The following is a 17,074-nucleotide window of genomic DNA, read 5'->3' as shown; positions in this document are numbered from 1 at the left end:
AGGGGGTCACAGTGGGCTAATGCCCTCAAGACTGTGTGTCCCGCCCTGGACGAGGTAGTGAGGAGTCTTACAGTGTTCAACGAGCAGGGAGTGGTCAGCTCGTGGACATTCTTCTGATTGGTTGGTGATGAGGTAATCAGGAGTCGGCATCATCTACCTTCTGGTTCCAACTGGTCTCGGGTCTACATGCTTGTGGGCAGCCTACAGTTAACTTCTTCCACCTGGTGGGGGTAGGGGTTCAGTATCTGCAAAACAGCTCAAAGGACATAGCTCAGAATATTATCTATAGTCCCTCAGGAAGAACTAAAGGTCCTTGACTTTGCTTAATGGCTAAAGTATTATTATTGTGTCTTGCTTGACTGTTTTTCTTTCTTTCTGCGTTTTTTTCAATTCTCTGATTAAATTTATTCTTCGACTAAATTTTTTTTTTACAGACAAAAGGCAGGCAGAGGACATGGGTGGGGGTCTGTTCTGGTAAGGCCTCATAGGGTCGTGCTCCCTTACAATTTGTAAATGGGGAAAGTGAGGCCCAGAAAGGGTAGGACTTTGTACCAACTCAATGACCCAGGACCAGCCAGACATTCTGATTTCCAAGTGGGTCTCCTTGGTAAGCCTTTGTGCTTCCCTTCGAGATTCAAGTCTCTCGGACTCCCACCTGGGCCCCTTCTCCAGCCCTTACGCATTACCCTCTCAGTGACCCCCACCTTTCCTCCCTCCCTTTGGGTGTGCCGGGTTCCCTGGTTCCAACAGCGACGCTCTGAAACCCTTGCGGAGATTAGTCACGTCACCGTTGACTCCTCCCATTGGCTCGAGGGATGGAGCGCGGCGCTATGACGTCAGACGCCCAAAGAGGAGGAGCGGTGAGGGGAAGGAGGAGGGAAGTTGGGCTTCAACATGGCGGCTGTGGCACTGGCGGTGGCTACGGTGACGGCCTGGCCTGGGGAGGGCAGAGTTGGAGGTGGTGGTCTTCGCTCTCCCTAGGGGCCGTCAGGAGCTCAGCGGGGGCCGAGCCTGGGAGGCCGGTTGGCGGCAGCACCTTTCGGTTCTGGGACAGCGGCGGCAGCGTTCAGGTGAGGGGGCCTCCCGCTGGGGGAGGGGGAGAGGGGCGGAGTTGGGGGAGGGAGCAGGTACCGGGAGATGGATGGGGGAGGGATAGGGACGAAGCTGGAGGCTGAGTGGAATGAGAGGAGCGGCATCTCAGGGGGTGTGAAGGCGCAGGGGCCAGAGACGGGTGACTTGGGGAGGATTCTGGGAGAAGGGTCGGAGTGAGGGGACCAGAGTTGAAGGGGCGGAGGGCAGATGGGACGCGGGAAAATAAATGAGTTAGGACTAAGGGGACTAATACTCTACTGGAAAATAGGCGCAGTAGACATCTATCTGGCTGGAGCGAGAGCTCGGTGGGAATTAGAGGATGTTGGGGAGAGGGACCCAGGTTTTAGTAAAGGTTAGAGATGGGGACGACTTGAGGTTGAGCTGGGGACGTGAGATACAGATTTAGTTTTCCCTGAGGCGATGAGGTTAGGGGGAAAGGGAGGAGACCAGATCTGGGGCGAGTGATCTTTGGGGATATATTTGGCCTTGCCTGGTCTTCTCCAGGTATGTTAATCTTGCTTCTTTTGTTTGTTTCTTGGGTGGAGACTTATCTGTACAGTCCCCCTGGGTTTCAGAAACAGCCCCTAATCTTGCTTGTGGATCATTAATTTATAGTTCATTTATTTGATCTCTATCAGCGATCTCTGACCTTTGTGTTGTCGCCACATGTTTTTGTTTCCAGACAGTTTCTTAAAAGTGTGGCTAGGCATAAAAATACATTTTATATTAAACTGAAATAAAATTTTGAGAGTTTTTAGACACCACGGAGTGTTGCAAAACCAGATTTGGTAATTTAGTTATCTATTAAATAGCTTCTGTTCTAACTCAGCTTACTAGGGCTTCTTTCTTTCCTCAGTTCTAATTATTAGAATTTGAGAATTTGGATAGATATGATGGATGTTTCTCTTTAGAATTTTGTCAGATTTGATGATGTGAAAAACGGGGCACTTAGTCTTTAGTGATAGACAGCTCTTTCTAGTTAATGTCCCAAACTAGTTAAACTGAAAGTTTCTGTATTATTTTGTAGCAAAGAATGTAAAATGTCTGAAGTCTAAAAGAATTACATTGTCTGCATTAACCTACTTTTTAAAGTGGGATTTTGGGGCTTCCCTGGTGGCGCAGTGGTTGAGAGTCCGCCTGCTGATGCAGGGGACTCGGGTTCGTGCCCCGGTCCGGGAAGATACCACATGTCGCAGAGCGGCTGGGCCCGTGAACCATGGCCGCTGAGCCTGAGCGTCCGGAGCCTGTGCTCAGCAACGGGAGAGGCCACAACAGTGAGAGGCCCGCGTACCGCAAAAAAAAAAAAATAAATAAAATAAAGTGGGATTTTGTAAATTAAATTTTTGTTTCTAATCCATCCTATTCATTCTTTGTTACTTATTTATTCAACGTTTATTGACTGCCAAATGTGTGTTGCATTAATAAGTCATTATAATTATGGAAATGGGAAAATTAATATTTCTCTAGTGAGAATATCACTGCACAGCCTCATTGGAAGAAAAAGTGTTTTTTGGAAATGAAGACTAAGGAAGTCTTATAAAATTATGTAAATATAAGAACTTACTGAATTTTTCTTTTGTTTCGTATTTGACTCATTATTTCATCATGACATACTTTATGTATATCTGAAAGATTTTATTTTTCTTTTTGATTTTGAAGAAGACAGTAACAGTATCCTAATATGATAATATTAGGTCTGTGGACAATTCTCATCAGTAGTTTTTCTCATCAGTTCCCATTTCTTAGGCTGGCAAACATCACTTTATCTTGGGTGACTTTTCCTTGATGTCTTGACTGTGGTAATGTATTTAAAATGAGGATTCCTGAAGTTTAATTCAGTGACTAAAATTCTCTCTGAATTTTTTCAGCATTATAAATGTATCTTCATTACCTCAGAGTGTAGTTGTCAGCATTATACATTTTTCCTGTTATTTAATTGTATTGTTGAATGTTATGAGGGTTTTTAATATGTAGATTATTTTAAGTGTAAACATTTTCCCCACAGAGCACCCAAAACCAAAACCAGACCATCAGTTTATCATTAACCAGGTAATTTTCTTCAGACAATCTTTCTCAAGAAATGCAAAAGGTAGCGTACAGTACCTTTAATTAGGTATTAAATAAGCTTCTTCTTGGAGTCAAGAAAACCTTGAGTTGAAGCTTAGAAATAACTGGATTTAGTTTCCCACATAGCATGGGAATCCTTGCATCTGTATCACGAAGATAAGTGAAAATCTATCCTCTTTTCCAGAATCTAATTCCTTATAGGAAAGAGCCTTTCAGTCAGAGAAAGATGTAAGCAGGGTGTTGCTCTTCTAAACCTGTAGCACACAATTTCTTGTAATATTGGAAAATAATTTGAATGTAAGAATAATATTTTCCTATGAATTGAGAATTATAATTTCAGATTTAAAAAATTTTAGGTGAGGGCAGCTAGATTTACAAAGGGATATGTGCTAAAATTGGGTCAATATTAATGAGCTAGGCATTGTTAAACACTTTACATAATCTCACTTAATCCTTACAATTTGTTTAGGTAAGCAGGTCGTGAGAGGCATGCTTTTTAGGTGTTGAGGAAACTGAGGATTAGAAAAGTTGAGTAACTTAACCAAGTTTACTAAATTTGTCCGATTTCAATGCCTTTACTGCATCTGTTACATCATTTTGCCCCACTTAGATGGTCACAGGGCCATTCAATTCCTATCAAGTAAATTTAAAGTATAAGCATGAGTTTTAAAGTAATACCATTTTAAACTACTTGTTCTCACTGAAATAGTAGTGTAACTGGAATGATAAATAGTTCATTACAATTTTAGTCACTTAAGATATCGTCAGTATTCTAGGAGGAAGTAAATACCTGAATATTTTGTACTTTACAAAATAAACTGGATAAACTAGATAAGGGACTAAAAGTTTTTATACTTGTATTGCTGAGTCAGGTTGGACCTGCTTCAGCAAGGGCCAAAATTTGTATTTGGCAGTAATCCTCATGTGTTCTCAGAATTTTGGGTTGGTCATTGTCAGTTGCTTAATGCTTACCAAACACTTCCAGTGTTTGAGTCACTGAATTGGCTCATGGTAATTGTGAATCTTGTGGTTTACTGAGTCAAGAGCCAGCAGTGTGTGTGTTTTGGTTGTTTCACTTCCTCCCCAACACTTAATATTGTCAGAGTTTTAAATTTTTTTCAAATCTCTTGGGTTTGAAATAGTATCTACTGTGTTTTTATTACCATTTCCCAAAGTTGAGCATCTTTTTTGTATGTTCATTGGCCATTTGTGCTTCTGTGATGTGTATATTCAAGTTCTCTGCCTATTTTTGAGTTTTTTTCTGATTGATTTTTAAGAGTTATTTATTTATTTTGTATACTAATTATTTGTTGATGGTTTGCAAATATCCTCTCCCAATTTGTGACTTGTCTTATCTCTTCATAGTCTTTTGATGAGAAAAGTTCATAATTTTAGTGAACTGAACTTTTCAGTCTTTTATGCTTTTTATATCATATTTAGGAAATCCTCTTCTAGGCATGCTATTTTAATAAATACAAGAGTATACATGTCTGTCATGTGGCATCTAATGTGACATTTAGTACCAATATTTGCTTGATTAGAAAGGCCAGCTTCTCAAGAGTTGTGTTTGTATTGTCTTTGGAGTTACAGGGCCAGACTTTTTTTAAAAAATAAATTTATTTACTTTTGGCTGCATTGGGTCTTCGTTGCTGCGCGTAGTTGCGGCGAGCAGGGACTACTCTTTGTTGCGGGCGTGTGGGTTTCTCGTTGTGGTTGCTTCTCTGGTTGCAGAGCACGGGCCTTAGGCTCGTGGGCTCAGTAGTTGTGGTGCACGGGCCTAGTTACTCTGCAGCACGTGGGATCTTCCCGGACCAGGGATCGAACCTGTGTCCCCTGCATTGGCAGGCGGATTCTTAACCATTGCACTGCCAGGGAAGTCTTGGGCCAGAGGGTTTTAAAAGCAGCTTGAGTTGTGCCTTATACACAGGTTACATATATTTCCCCAAACTGGGAAACTAACAGATTTGTGAATGATGTATGCATTTTACAAAATGTTAATAATGTGGTATGACAGTGAGAGAGTTTTCTGGTGCGGACAATTCATGAGTCACTCATTCTGAGCAGTTAGGATTTCTACTAAAATATGTTTTAAAAGATTTTTTGATATCTAGTCCTGTCTAGTGTGGGCTTTATCAAGAATAATTGTGGTTTGTGAGAGAGCTGATGTGGAAACATTTTGGAAGAGTTTTTTTGTTTTTATTTTCAAGTAATACAATATTATATAATTAGGATAAAATTAGGTGGAATGTAATTACATTAAGTAAAAAGGAGAAATAGTAAATTTTCATAGTTAAACAAGAACTTTGGACTTCCCTGGTGGTGCAGTGGTTAAGAATCCGCCTGCCAATTCAGGGTCCACAGGTTCAAGCCCTGGTCTGGGAAGATCCCACAGGCCGCAGAACAACTAACCCTGTGAGCCACAACTACTGAGCCTGCGCTCTAGAGCCCGCAAGCCACAGCTACTGAAGCTCGTGTGCCTAGAGCCCGTGCTCTGCAACAAGAGAAGCCACTGCTATGAGAAGCCCATGCACCACAACAAAGAGTAGCCCCCTCTTGCCACAACGAGAGAAAGCCCGCACGCAGCAACGACGACCCAAAGCAGCCAAAAATAAATAAAATTAATTAATTAATTAAAAAAACCCCACAAAACAAAACAAAACAAAACAAAACAACAACTTGTTCCTGTGTGTTGGGGGGGGTTGGTTTTTTTTTGCTCGTATGTTTATGGTATTTAAATTGCATTAGATACATTTAAAAGAATGAAGTACTCTTCTTAGTATTGGAGAAGCTACATCTGTTTAAAGTTATGATGGGGAATTCCCTAGTGGTCCAGTGGTTAGGACTCCGAGCTTTCACTGCCAAGGGAGCAGGTTCAATCCCTGGTCAGGGAGCTAAGATCCTGCAAACCACGTGGGTGGCCAAAAAAAAAAAAAAATTATGATGAATATTGCAAACTGACTAGAACATATGTGAGGGAGGATATGGTTTTTCTGTTTTGTTTTTTAAACTCTCTGCCCAGTTCTTTGGACTGTGTGGCTCCTATCCACCATTAAACCCTTATCTCTTAGGTTATTTTTATAAAAATCTTGAGCGATTTGATTTACTCTGTCGTGTATTAAAGCCTCTAAAAACTTTTTTCTTTTTTTCATGAGAAGACTATGGAGTACTATGAACTTTGGGAACTGTTCTTCTCAGCAGTTGGATGTTCTGATCCTGGCAAAGATCATATTGAAATATAAAACATCCACCAGACTTTAATTATACTGCAAATACTGTATAGTGATATACAGTACACCCTTGGTATTTGTGAAAGATATGTCCCTAGAGTTTTGATAATCCTTGCATAAATACCATACTTTAGAATGTCCCTCATAGCTTATAGAAGAGTATAATGGAAAATTTTTAGTTACCATCAGATTTGATGGGTAAATAGAAGAGAACAACAGAATTAGAGATTTTGATGCTAAACTCAGTCTTCAACTATCTTTAACTCCCAATCTTTTGCTGTTTGTCACTGCTGGCTGGCCTATCCCCAGCCTCTTTTAATAACCCTTTGGAGACTCAAGGTCAGACTGGCTTTGCTTGTCTTGTGCTGCATCTTATCATCATGGTCTTAGTCCTAGGCAGGGTTCATATCCTCATTTCTTCCTTCGTTAGTAAGAATGGAATCTTCCTAATCCTGACATCTTCCTATAGTTTGGGAGTGTTAATATTTCCTTCTAGAGTTCAGTGGCGAAGGATATGGGCAGTAAATTCCCTATTTTCTCCTTCAGGCAGATTATACCTTATACCACACCATGTATGATAAATGACTCCTTTCTGTGGGTGGAATTCAAAGTCAAATGTCAGCTAGATTACAAATTATTATATGGAGTGGAATTTAGGGGTAGCTTGTGAATTCTCAAAAAATTTTCTTCCATCAAAGGTTACTCTATTTCCAAGTGATAACACCAATAGGAAATCAACCAACCAACTTACCACAAATTTTGTTCTGAAATACTTTAAAATTACTGAAGGTTTTGAATTGTTTATATCCTGTCCCATCCATTTTCTGAAACAGGAAATTCTAGCTAGTTCTTATAATTTAATAGGGAATCTAACTTTATCCTTGTAGTAGATAGTTTTTACAATAATATTTCACTTACCTGGCTTATTCAGAGAACTTGGTGTTTTATATAAGCAGAATTTTAAGATAATGGAACGTTTCTTTTTTGAGAGCCCATGTTAAACAAAATTATTGGTAGATTATTAAATGAGAATCTTTTATAACTATACCTTTTATAATGCAGTCAGTAATAATGTATGGCTTACCCCATAATAATGTAGGTCTTACTCCAAATGTCTCTAGGAAGCTATGCTTTTTGAGTTGTTGGGTCTCTGTTTAAAAAAAAAATGTTTTTGGCCTGTATGTATTACTGGCAGTAAAATTTAGTGAAAGAGTGTACATGTTAGGGTAACTGAGGCTTATTTTATTTAGTATTGTAAGAAATTATATTTAGGCACAGTTCTAGTTTGAGACGTTCTTGATCTGTCAAATACGATAGCCACATAGTGCAGATATAAAACTTTTTTTTTTTTTTTTTTTTTTTTTTTTGCGGTATGTGGGCCTTTCACTGTTGTGGCCTCTCCCGTGGTGGAGCACACGCTCCGGACGCACAGGCTCAGCGGCCATGGCTCACGGGCCCAGCCGCTCCGCGGCATGTGGGAACCCCCCGGACCGGGGCACGAACCCGTGTCCCCTGCATCGGCAGGCGGACTCTCAACCACTGCGCCACCAGGGAAGCCCCAGATATAAACCATTTTTATCATTATGGAAAGTTCTTTTGGACAGCACTGTTCTCGACACATGCTTGTCAAATTTTATTGTGCGTGTAGATCACCTGGAGATTGTGGTAAAATGTAGATTCTGATTCAGTAGTTCTGGGTGGGCTTGCAATTGTGTATTTTAATAAGCTCCCAGGTTATGTTGATGTCCCAAGGACCATACTTTGAATAGTAATTTTAAAAAATAATTTATTTATTTTATTTTTGGGCTGCGTTGGGTCTTTGTTGCTGTGCGTGGGCTTTCTCTAGTTGCAGCAAGTGGGGGCTATACTTTGCTGTGGGGCGCGGGGTTCTTATTGCGGTGGCTTCTCCTTGTTGTGGAGCACGGGCTCTAGGTGTGTGGACTTAAGTAGTTGTGGCGCGCGGGATCAGTAGTTGTGGCTCGCAGGCTTAGTTGCTCCACGGCATGTGGGATCTTCCCAGACCAGGGCTCGAATCCGTGTCCCCTGCATTGGCAGACAGATTCGTAACCACTGAGCCACCAGGGAAGTCCCTCAATAGTAAAGTTTTCAATTTACAATAAAATGAGGTTGATTTGGGACCTTTTTATGAGATGTTTTCTTAATATATTATAAGCTTTTTAATTAACGTCTTTTGCCAGGAGAGATTATATTGTAATGGACAGAACTCTGGACAGTGAGTTGAAAGATCTAAAGTTCTAGTTCTGGTTTCCCATTTAAAACTAACCATCTCAGGCTTCCCTGGTGGCGCAGTGGTTGAGAGTCCGCCTGCCGATGCAGGGGACACGGGTTCGTGCCCTGGTCTTGGAAGATCCCACATGCCACGGAGCAGCTGGGCCCGTGAGCCATGGCTGCTGAGCCTGCGCGTCCAGAGCCTGTGCTCCGCAATGGGAGAGGCCACAACAGTGAGAGGCCCGCGTACCGCAAAAAAATAAAAATAAAAAAAATAAAACTAACCATCTCTTTCAGACTTGAACTTTTTAGTTTGTAGAATGAGGATACCTGCTTATATCTCCTAGCATGTGAGGTTCATATAAGATGATGTATGTGATGGTCTTTTCAAAAGTACCTAAGACTTTAACATATAGTTTTGAAAATTATAAAGTTTTTAACATATACTTTGTTAGAAGCATAATACTTTTCCACTGTTAGCTAACATTCTTATTTTTCTAAAGCTAATATACTGCATTTTATCTGGGAATTCTCAGTAACTTTTATTTATTTTTTTATGCTTAATGTTTGTCTTTTTCCATTAGAATTAATTTTAATGAGGGATTTTGTCCTGTTATAGCTGCCACTTAGAGAAGTACCAAGCAATAATTGTAGGTACACCTTAAACAGATGTTGAGTGAACGAGGCATGAAGCCTGAGAAATTGCCTTTTGCTGTGACCAGGCAGGGATAGTTTTTCAAATGAACAAAATTTGATTGGGAACCAGCAAGGGGGGAACAAAAAAGTAATTATTTAGGGACTTCTCTGCTGGTGCAGTGGTTAAGAATCCGCCTGCAATGCAGGGGACACAGGTTTGAGCCCTGGTCCAGGAAGATCCCACATGCTGTGGAGCAGCTAAGCCTATGTGCCACAACTACTGAGCCTGCCTACTACAACTACTGAGGCCCGCGCACCTAGAGTCTATGCTCCACAACAAAGATAAGCCACCACAGTGAGAAGACTGTGCACCGCAGTGAGAAGCCCGAGCACCGCAAGGAAGAGTAGCCCCCACTTGCCACAACTAGAGAAAGCCTGTGCACAGCAACGAAGACCCAACGCAGCCAAAAATAAATAAATTTAAAAAAAAAGAAAAAAAAAAAAGAATTCTCCCTTTCACCCAAAATGTGCACACGCACACACAAAATTTAAAAAAAAAGTAATTATTTAGCTAGTTTTTCCATTGGGGGAAAAGAATAAAAGCCAGATAACATCTCTCTTCACTATAGAATTCTATTTGCATATTCCTGTGTTCTCTTTTTTTTTTATTATTTTTTTGGCTGCATTGGGTCTTCCTTGCTGCACGTGGGCTTTCTCTAGTTGCGGCAAGTGGGGGCTACTCTTCATTGCAGTTCGCAGGCTTCTCATTGTGGTGGCTTCTCTTGTTGTGGAGCAGGGGCTCTAGGTGTGCGGGCTTCAGTAGTTGCAGCACGCGGGCTCAGTAGTTGTGGCTCGTGGGCTCTAGAGTGCAGGCTCAGTAGTGTGGTGCACAGGCCTAGTTGCTCTGTGGCACGTGGGATCTTCCTGGACCAGGGATCGAACCCGTGTCCCCTGCATTGGCAGGTGGATTCTTAACCACTTGCTACCTGGGAAGTCCCAGCCTTTTTAAAATTATTATTATTATTATTATTTTTTTTTTATTTTTTTAATTTATTTTTATTTATTTATTTATTTTTTTTTTGTGGTACGCGGGCCTCTCGCTGTTGTGGCCTCTCCAGTTGGGGAGCACAGGCTCCAGACGCACAGGCCCAGCGGCCATGGCTCATGGGCCCAGCCGCTCCACGGCATGTGGGATCCTCCCGGATCGGGGCACGAACCCGCGTCCCCTGCATCGGCAGGCGGACTCTCAACCACTGCGCCACCAGGGAAGCCCCTAATTATTATTTTTAATCTTTAACCTTTATAGAGGGTTTCCTATTTGATCTTCAGGGACTCACTTATAAGTCAATGTAAAAATGAATGGGTTTCTTATTATGGGTGACTGGTCTCTTGGTACCAGCTTTCTTTATTCTTTAGAGTACGTATAAGCCATTGAAGTGTAGAACTACTCTTATTAAAATAAGATCTGGGGGGCTTCCCTGGTGGTGCAGTGGTTAAGAGTCCGCCTGCTGATGCAGGGGACGCGGGTTCGTGCCCCGGTCCGGGAAGATCCCACATGCCGCGGAGCAGCTGGGCCCGTGAGCCATGGCTGCTGAGCCTGCGCGTCCGGAGCCTGTGCTCCGCAACAGGAGAGGCCACAACAGTGAGAGGCCTGCGTACAGCAAAAAAAAAAAAAAAAAAAATAAGATCTGGTTTAGGAAAGTGAGGAGGTCCCAGTAGACAGTGGTAACTATTGCTTGTGTTATCTTATTTTGTCCTTATAATAACCCTTTTGATTTACTTCATATTAACATTTCTTATATTATTAATCTTTGCTTTTACTTATAAGAAGAATGTGTTTGTTGAGTTTTGTTATTAGAGATAGATACTTGTAAAACAACTAAGATTTGTTGAAAGGTCTGCCATGTGCTTTTTGTTTTCCTTTATTGGAAATCATTTCATAATAAAATATATGAAGTTATAAAATATAGAAGAAAAATTCTTTTGTATATGTATTGTATGTACCTTTAGCTTTAGAAGTAGAGCTCTTAGGACAATTGCCAATAATCTTACTATGTTAATTGCTACATTTGGTAATCTGAAGCAAATCTGTTAGTGGATAATTTTCAAAGGATGAGGAGCCTTTGTTGATTTTGTTTCCTAGACTCTAACTACACAGATATCTTTTCTATAACATTTCCTATCCTAATTTCCCATTTTCTAAAAGGCTTGTCTTTTATGCTTTTTCTTTTTTTGAACCCAGGCCAAATATTGCTCTTTGAACAGGGGGAATAAATTCTTTCATATTAATTATGATTATAAATCTATTTAGTTTTATTCTTATTCTACGTTTTCTGTTTACCCTCCTTTTTTCTTGTTTTTTAAAATCTTTTTCTTCCTTTTGATGAATTTTCTATATTTGACTTATTTGCTTTAGTTATTTGAAAGTTGTTCATCCTATTCCTTTTTTTATGTTGGTTGCTGTTAGAATTTTTATATGTAATTTTAAAATTCATTTATTTATTTGGCTGTTCCGGGTCTTAGTTGCTGCATGCAGAATCTTCGTTGTGGTATACAGTATTTTTAGTTGTGTCATGCGAACTCTTGAGTTGTGGCATGTGGGATCTAGTTCCCTGATCAGGGATTGAACCTGGGTCCCCTGCACTGGGAGCATGGAGTATCAGCCACTGGACACCAGGGAAGTCCAATGTATGTAATTTTTATACATAAAGTCCATATGTCCTGTATATGTAATCTCTACAATAAGACAAGTTTTTTTTTTTTTTTTTTTTTTGCGGTATGTGGGCCTCTCACTGTTGTGGCCTCTCCCGTTGCGGAGCACAGGCTCTGGACGCGCAGGCTCAACGGCCATGGCTTACGGGCCCAGCTGCTCCGCGGCATGTGGGATCTTCCCGGACCGGGGCACGAACCCGTGTCCCCTGCATCGGCAGGCGGACTCTCAACCACTGCGCCACCAGGGAAGCCTGACAAGTTTGTTTTACTTCCTCCTCTCTTCCAAATTTCTCCCATTTTCAGGTCATCTCAGATTTTATTTCCAGATCACTTACTTACTTTTATGTCAGGAATTGCCTTGGACTACGTATATTTTACTGATTTATTTGCCCACTGCTTTTTCTGATGTTTTCCATTTCTCCTACTTTAGATTAATTTTATGCTTTGGTAAACTATATCTCTGAATTCTTTTTTCAGGGAGGAATCAATGAAGAGTGAATTTTCAGTCTTTAGATGTTGAAATGTTTTCATTTTGCTCCCTTATTTAGATACTAGGGTTCTAATTTTACAACTATTCTTAATTAGATTTTTGAAGATAATTGCTCCATAATTTTATAGCCTCTGTTGATGATAGTGAGTTCTTGAAGCTAGTCTTATTCTCTTTCCTTTGTATATAACCACTTTGTATCTGGAAGCTGTTTGTTGTTCAGACTTTTAAAAATCTGGTGATGATCTAAATTTTTATGATATGTCTAGATTTCAGTTTTTACCAGTGCATTTTGCTTGGTACTCACCTCTTCTAGTTTCAAGACTGTGTTATTTATTTATTTAGCTCTTAGAGGTTTTATTTCTCTTTTTCCGTACTCTCAGTTCTCTCCTGAAAGTCCTGTTAGACCAATTTGAGAACTGCTTAAAACTATTGATCCTGAGCTTGAAACAGTTTCACCATGGCATATTTTTTCCACCTTCTAAACTCGTCTGTATTTAGGGCTGGATTTTTAAAAATAGCTTTATTAAGGTATAATTCATATATCACAAAATTCAGTCATTAAAAGTGTAGAGTTCAGGGCTTCCCTGGTGGCACAGTGGTTGAGAGTCCACCTGCCGATGCAGGGGACACAGGTTCGTGCCCTGGTCTGGGAAGATCCCACATGCTGCAGAGCAGCTGGGCCCGTGAGCCTTGGCCGCTGAGCCTGCGTGTCCAGAGCCTGTGCTCCGCAACAGGAGAGGCCACAACAGTGAGAGGCCCACGTACTGCAAAAAAAAAAAAAAAAAAAAAAAAGTGTACAGTTCAGTGTTTTTTTAGTATTCACAGTGTGGTGAAACCGCCACTACAGTCTGTTGAAAATGTTCCAGAACATTTTCAGTACCCCAAAAAGAAACCTCATGTCCATTAGCATTCACTCCCTATTCCACTCTCCCCACAGCCCCTAGCAACCACTTATTTACTTTCTGTTTCTGGATTTGCCTATTTTAGACATTTCACATAAATGGAAATATGTAGTCTTTTGTGACTTGCTTCTTTCATTTAGCATGTTTTCTGTGTTCAACCATGCCATTTTTTTTCCATAAGTTTATTTTATTTATTTATTTTTGGCTGCATTGGGTCTTCGTTGCTGCGCACGGGCTTTCTCTAGTTGCAGCGAGCGGGGGCCACTATTCATTGTGGTGTGCAGGCTTGCAGTGGCTTCTCTTGTTGAGGAGCATGGGCTTTAGGTGTGTGGGTTTCAGTAGTTGTGGCATGCAGGCTCAGTAGTTGTGGCACACAGGTTTAGTTGCTCTGCGGCATGTGGGATCTTCCCAGACCAGAGCTCGGACCTGTGTCCCCTGCATTGGCAGGCAGATTCTTAACTACTGCACCGCCAGGGAAGCCCCATGCCATTGTTTTTTACTGACAAATAATATTCCATTGTATGTATATATCATGTTTTATTTATCCATTTGTCAGTTGATGGACAGTTGGGTTGTTTCCACTTTGTCTATGTGGATTTATGTTTTCATTTCTCTCAGGGATTACACTTAACATCTTAAATTTCGAACAGTCTAGTTTGAACTGATAACCGACTTAACTTCAATATCATACAAAGAGTCTGATCCTGTATGGTTCTGTACTACCCCCTTTAAACGTTGTTGTCACAGATTGCAACTTATGTGCAACATGGATGAACCTGGAGGGCATTATGGTAAGTGAAATAAGCCAGGCATAGAAAGACAATAGCATAGATTTTTTTTTTTTTGGTTGTGTTGGGTCTTCATTGCTGCGGGCGGGCTTTCTCTATTTGCGGCAAGTGGTGGCTACTCTTCATTGAGGTGTGCTTGCTTCTCATTGCGGTGGCTTCTCGTTGTGGAGCATGGGCTCTAGGCACATGAGCTTCAGTAGTTGCAGCACGTGGGCTCAGTAGTTGGGGTACGCGGGCTCTAGGGCACGCAAGCTTCAGTAGTTGTGGTGTGTGGGCTCTAGAGCGCAGGCTTAGCAGTTGTGGCACACGGGCTTAGTTACTCCGCGGCATGTGGGATCTTCACAGACCAGGGCTCAAACCCTTGTTCTCTGCATTGGCAGGTGGATTCTTAACCACTGTGCCACCAGGGAAGTCCAGTAACATAGATTTATAATAATTTTTGTGCATTAAAAAAAAATCTGAAAAAAAAAAGAAAAAAAAATCTGTACTAAATAAAAAGGGGAGTTGGAAACCAAAAAAAAATACTAGCTTTTAGCCCATTCTTTTTTAAAATAAATTTATTTATTTATTTATTTATTTATTTATGGCAGCGTTGGGTCTTTGTTGCTGTGTGCAGGCTTTCTCTAGTTGCGGGGAGTGGGGGCCACTCTTCGCTGTGGTGCACGGGCCTCTCATTGCAGTGGCTTCTCGTTGTGGAGCACAGGTTCTAGGTGCACAAGCTTCAGTAGTTGTGGCACGCGGGCTCAGTAGCTGTGGCCTGCAGGCTCTAGAGTGCAGGCTCAGTAGTTGTGGCTCACGGGCTTAGTTGCTCCACGGCATGTGGGATCTTCCCAGACCAGGGCTCAAACCTGTGTCCCCTGCATTGGCAGGCAGATTCTTAACCACTGTGCCACCAGGGAAGTCCTAGCCCATTTATTCTTAGCAGAGGTCTTTATTTCTTCCTGAGGCTTTGAGTTACTGTGGTATTCTGCTATTTCAGCCTGAAGGACTTTTAACATTTCTTGTAGGCAACAAACTCTCTCAGGTTTATTTATATGAGAATGTTTCAGTTTCTCCCTCATTAAAAAAAAAAAATCATCTATTTTTTGGGCTGTGTCGGGGCCCTAGTTGCGGCATGTGGGATCTTTCATTGCAGTGCGAGGACTCTTTCTTGCAATGTGTGGGCTTCTCTCTAGTTCTGGTGCACAGGCTCAGTAGTTGTGGCACATGGGCTCTCTGGTCGTGGCACACGGGCTCCAGAGCACATGGGCTCTGTAGCTGTGGTGCAGGCTCCAGAGCATGTGGGCTCTGTAGTTGTGGCGTGCAGTCTCCAGAGCGTAGGCCTCTGTAGTTGTGGCATATGGGCTCAGTAGTTGTGGTGGGCAGGCTTAGTTGCCACGTGGCATGTGAGATCCTAGTTCCCTGACCAGGGATGGAACCTGTCCCCTTCATTGGAAGGTGGATTCTTAACCACTGGACCACCAGGGGAGTCCCCCTCCCTCATTTTTTGTTTTTTTAATTAATTTATTTTTGGCTGCATTGGGTCTCCCTTGCTGTGCGTGGGCTTTCTCTAGCTGTCGTGAGTGGGGGCTACTCTTCTTTGTGGTGTGTGGGCTTCTCATTGCGGTGGCTTCTCTTGTTGCGGAGCACGGCCTCTAGGTGCGCAGGCTTCAGTAGTTGTGGCATGAGGGCTCAGAAATTGTGGCTCATGGGCTCTAGAGCACAGGCTCAGTAGTTGTGGCGTATGGGCTTTGTTGCTCTGTGGCATGTGGGATCTTCCTGGACCAGGGCTCGAACCCATGTCCTCTCCATTGGCAGGCGGATTCCTAACCACTGCGCCACCAGGGAAGTCCCCCTCCCTCATTTTTGAAGGACAGTTTTTGCCAGATACAGTATTCTTGGTTGACAGTTTTTTTTTCTTTTGGTAATTTAAATATGTCATCCTCCTGTCTTCTGTCCTCCATAGTTTCTGATTAGAAATTGGCTGTTAATCTGTTGAGGCTCCCTTGTAAATGATGAGTTGCTTCTCTTGCTTTTAATGATTCATTCTTTTTTTTCAACAGTTTGGTTATAATGTGTCTTGGTTTGAATCACTTTGAGTTTATCCTACTTAGAGTTCATTGAGCTTCTTGGATTTGTAGATTCATGTCTTTCATCAAATCTGGGAAGATTTTGGCCGTTATTTTTTAAAATAGTCTTTCTGCCCTTTTCTCTTTTCTGGGACTCCTGTAATGTGGATGTTGATATGCTTAATGGCATCCCACAGGTCTTTTAGGCTCAGTTTGCTTTTCTTTATTCTTTTTTCTTTCTTTGTAGACATTGCTCTATCTTCAAGTTTGCTGATTCTTCGTTTGCCTGCTCAGATCTGCTGTCGTACCCATCTAGTGCACTTTTTGTTTCAGTTAGTATATTTTTAGCTCCAGAATTAAAACTACCGAAGTACAGAAAGTTGAACATGAAAACCTTCTTTTACCTTCTTCCAGAACTAACCATTGTTAACAGTTTGGTATGAATCCTTTCTGATTTTTGTGTACATACAAAAAGCCATGCAAATATATGTGTTTGTTGAGGGTTTTTTAAGCTTTTTATTTTGATACCATTTCAGATTTACCAGAAAACTTGCAATAATAGTACAAAGAGTTGCTGTATACCTTCTGTTGAGATTACCTACATGTTTCATATTTTTGTTCTGTTCTTCACTCATTCTCCTTTCCTATCATCTATCTGTCCTCTATTTGTATTTACATATACATATTATTTTTTTCATAACTGCTTGAAAGTAAGTTGGGGACTTCCCTGGTGGCACAGTGGTTGAGAATCCGCCTGCCAATGCAGGGGACATGGGTTCGATCTCTGGTCTGGGGAGATCCCACATGCTGCAGAGCAACCAAGCCTGTACATCACAACTGCTGAGCCCACGTGCCACAACTACTGAAGCCCATGTGCCTAGAG

The 17,074-nt window shown here is 41.6% G+C and overlaps 1 protein-coding gene across 3 annotated transcripts in view; it reads left to right on the top strand.

The window, feature by feature from the left end:
- Positions 1-924: 924 nt before the first annotated feature.
- UBAP1 (ubiquitin associated protein 1) overlaps positions 925-17,074 on the top strand; it is a 56,514-nt gene continuing 40,364 nt past the window's right edge. For 2 of the 3 annotated variants that reach the window (XM_082627972.1, XM_082627970.1), the window contains exon 1: positions 925-1,070. The gene's annotated coding sequence lies outside the window, so the exon portion shown is untranslated. Of the gene's footprint in view, positions 1,071-1,301; positions 1,597-17,074 lie in introns of those variants that run through there. The other variant, XM_082627971.1, reaches the window with a different exon arrangement.

This window comes from Mesoplodon mirus (genome assembly GCF_964341445.2).
Source record: "Mesoplodon mirus genome assembly, chromosome: 1".
NCBI lineage: Eukaryota > Metazoa > Chordata > Mammalia > Artiodactyla > Ziphiidae > Mesoplodon > Mesoplodon mirus.
The sequence above is the reverse complement of the archived record's forward strand: the minus strand, read 5'-3'. Positions and strand labels throughout refer to the sequence as shown.